The sequence below is a fragment of the Haemorhous mexicanus genome, chromosome 19 (assembly GCF_027477595.1).
Source record: "Haemorhous mexicanus isolate bHaeMex1 chromosome 19, bHaeMex1.pri, whole genome shotgun sequence".
Classification (NCBI taxonomy): Eukaryota; Metazoa; Chordata; class Aves; order Passeriformes; family Fringillidae; genus Haemorhous; species Haemorhous mexicanus.
Genome location: NC_082359.1, coordinates 9,952,528 through 9,956,531, shown reverse-complemented (window position 1 = coordinate 9,956,531; position 4,004 = coordinate 9,952,528).

Sequence of the window (4,004 nt, the reverse complement as noted above, 5' to 3'; positions counted from 1 at the left end):
GGTGGTTGGATGTCTCCTGGTCCTTTCCTAGGGCAGGGAATGTGCTGGTGGGATTCTCCTGGCAGAGCAGAGCAAGGCATTGGGGCCCTGGCCTCTCTCAGAGAGCACCTGCCTTTATTCCAAGGGTGAGGAGGCCCTGGCATAGGGTGCCCAGAGAAGCTGTGGCTGCCCCTGGATCCCTGGAGGTGTCCAAAGTCAGGCTGGACAGAGCTTGGAGCAACCTGGGATAGTGGAAGGTGTCCCTGCCCATTTTAGGGGGGTGGATTGGGATGAGCTTTGAGGTTCCTTCCAACCAAAACCTGTCTGGGATTCTGTGAGTCTGCCAGGCTGGGCATGGAGCCTGCTGCTCCCATGGGAATTCCTGTTGCCAGGCTGGTTCCTGGTGCCCCTGAGAGCTGGGATCTCTTGGGTCTCTAGATGGGAGGATACGAGGCTTGCTGAGCTCAAAGGGACCTGGCAGAACTGTTTGAAGCAGGATTTGCTCATGTTGGAAAATGTTTGGAGAAGCTCTGCCTGGTCCTGCACCTGCTTCCAAGGGCATTGTGGTTTCCAAGACGCTAACCCTAGGCATAACCCTAACCCTAACCCTAGGCAGGAAAAGCAGCCTAGGGTTAGGGCTGCTTCCGAGGAAAAAGCCCTGGAGGCAGGCATCTTGGGGCAGTTTTGCTCTCCCCTTGGGGTGCCTTTCACAGCTGCAGTGCACCTGGAGCTCTGGGCTTGGTGGTTTCCGAGACGCTAACCCTAGGTGTAACCCTAACCCTAACCCTAGGCAGGAAAGGCACCTGAGGGTGTTGGTGCTCCTTGGATGCTGGGATCAGCAATGCTCAGTGCACATCTGGGAATGATGACTGGAACCACTGGTGGTGAGGGAAACACACTGGAAATCCAAGTGGGGTCCCCCAGTGCAGGAGTGGGGACAGCTCCAAGGAGCAGCTGCGGGAACTGACACGGGCTTTGATATTAATAACAATATTATAATATTGTCTGTTTCTCCTGAGCCTGATGCTGGAGGCTCCTTGGAGGAGAGCTGTGCCTGCTGCTTCCCTCTGACTTTGGGTTTGGAGCCCTTCAGTGCCCCTCCATCCCTGCCTGGAGCCCTCCTGCCCCCTGGCCCTTCCCAGCCCTCTCTGGCTCTGCTGGGAGCGGGAGCGCGGTGGGAGCAAGGGAGAGGCTCCCAGTCAGTGTGCAAGTGCCACTGTTTTGACACAGAGGCATCTGGCACTGTCAGGAACAGCAAAAAGCAAGCCCAGAGCAGATGCTGCCAAGGCAGAGCTGGCAGCAGCCAGGCCTGCACAGCCCCAGCTTCCCTGGCATGGGCCGGGATCTGGGCACTCATCACTCGGGGCCACCGAGGTGAGATGTGGCTGTGGCTACCCCAGGCCTTGAGAGCATTAAACTGGGAACTGTGGGGTGAGGAGCTGGGAGGGATCTCTGGAGGATGAGAGAGATCTCTGGAGGATGGGAGAGATCCCTGGAGCCTGCTGCTCCCTCAGTGCTGGTACAGAGCAGAGCTGGATGTCCCAACCTGCTGCAGGCATGGGGTGTTCAGGAGCAAACAGCAGCTCCTGCTGCCCCTCTCCTGCTCCTACAGGCTGTCCCAAACCCCTGGCTCACACCCAGGCTGGTGTTCCCTCTGTATGATCCTTCTGTTCTGCACCTGTGCCCCATGCTAGATTCCAGGTTAGGATGGAGAGGAGGCTGTGCCATGCTCTGGTCTCCACATCCCTGATGTCTCTGCAGCTCATTTTTGTGTTTGCTCCCATTTGCCAAGAGGTGCAGCAGCTCCTGCAGCAGGTGCTGGACTGGTCACACCATGTGGCACTTGGCACTGTCACCACCTGGGTAAATGGCACTGAACTGGTGCTCACAAGCTGCTTTTGTGGCTGTTTCTGAGGTCAGGTTCTTCAATCCTGACCCTCTCCAGTTTCCCTGGGGTGGTTTGAGCCCTCCCTCTGCCTCTCTGTGCCTGCCCTGCCAAGGCAGGGACGGGGCACTGGGGTGAGGTGGGCATTGGGGTGGGCACTTTGGGCCAGGCTGCAGCACAGGGGGAGCTGAGGGTCCCAGACAGCCCCTTCCTCCACAGACAGGCTCAACCTGCTCCTGTCAGGCACAGAGGTGATGGTTCCTGCCCTGGGCTGCTCCAGGGTGGGGAGGGTTTTTCCTTGTCCATTTCCAGGCTGAAAGGGGATTTCAGGAGCTTGTGAACCCACAGGACTTGCCCTGTTGTCCTGTCTGCTCCTGCATCTCCAGTGGAGCTGTTGGCTCCCCACTGCCAGGGCTGTGCACCCCAAAACTCACCAGACTGGGGCTCCAGCACACCCTGTCGAGGTGGGAGCTCTCATCCCTCTCCTCCCTTCTGAGCCCTGGCCCAGGAAATGCTGCCTTGTGTAAATTTACATCTGACTTGGCACAATGGATGTTTGTGTCGTTGCTGGCAGAGCAGCAGCCGCTCTGCTGCTCCCACATCGTGGTGGTAATCGAGGTGCTTGAGTTATAGCCCAACTTATTCCATTTTACAGCTCCTACAGCGTTAACAGATGTACAGGCGTCTGATCCAATCATGCAGCAAGAGATTTTGGGGCCAGTTCTTCTCGTTTTGACAGTGTGGAAGCTGGGAGCAGCCATACATTTTACAAACAAGAATAAACGACCCTTAGCAACATATGGCTGTGCTGGCAGCTCCAGAGCAGTCCCAGATCAGGCACCCTGCGAGGCAGGAATGTTGCTGGGCGCTGGAGCTGGGCAGCCTGGACAAAGCATCTGCCTTCCCCTGTGATATTAATGAGGTGCAGGCACTGGAATCCCTATGCTGTATGGCTGGGAGGGCTGGGAAGAGACAAAGAGCTTGGAAAAACAACTGCCAGCCCAGAGCAAGGGAGGTTTATTTGGATTTAGAGGCTGGGTTTTGTTTTGGTCACTCTGCTGGTGCTGCATGGCTGACCTTGTGGGGTCGGGAGGAGGGGCAGCTCAGCTGCTCTGTGCCTCTACTCCAGCCTGGTGAGGAGGGTGCGCCAGAGCCTGAGGGATCACAGACTCCTAGGATCATCCGTGTTGGAAAAGACCTCCAAGATAGAGTCCAACCTGTGCCTGATCCCCACCTTGTCACCAGCCCAGAGCACCGAGTGCCACGTCCAGGAATTCCTTGGACACCTCCAGGGATGGGGACTCCAAACCTCCCTGGGCAGCCCCTTCCAGTCCCTGACCAGCCTTTCCATGAGGAAATTCCTCCTGCTGTCCAACCTGACCCTCCCCTGGCACAGTTTGATGCAGTTTCCTCTCCTCCTGTCCCTGTTCCCTGGGAGCAGAGCCTGACACTCCTGGCTGTCCCCTCCTGTCAGGGAGCTGTGCAGAGCCACAATGTCCCCCCTGAGCCTCCTTTTCCCCAGGTGAGCCCCCCCAGCTCAAGAGCCCATGGCTGTCCTGTGACCTTGGGGACAACTCTCAGGGCAGAATGTGCCAGCCCTGCTGAGCTGCAGCTTTGTCTCAACTCCCTCCTAAAGCCAAGCCCTGCTTAGTGACACACCAAGGGTCACCCCAGCACCTCCCTCTGCCTCAGCCCTCCAGAAACAATTGCTGTGGGTGGAGAGGGAGGGGGCAGCTGGGAGCACCCCAGTAAATTTAATCTCTCTATCATGTTAAGTGTAGCAGCTTGATTTATTTCTCCTTGCAATCCAAACAATGCCAGCTTTGGTCCCAAAACAGTAGTGAGATTTCTTCCCCCCAGCTGGAAAAAAAAAAGGAAATACTATAAATCCCTCCCCAAACTGATTTATGGAGCATTCATGAAGAATTTATATTGCAAAGGATTTTATTAAATTAAACTTGAAAAGCCTCTTGATTCCTGAGGTTCAGTCCCAGAGCCAGAGCTCTCGTAAAACTGGCTGGAGCAGGCAGAGGGAATGGCTGAGGTGACACTGCAGCTGATGGGACCATCCAAATCCAGAGCATTTGTCACTGGGATGTGTTCCAGGCTGAGGCGTGGAAAATTACTCCATGAAAAATGT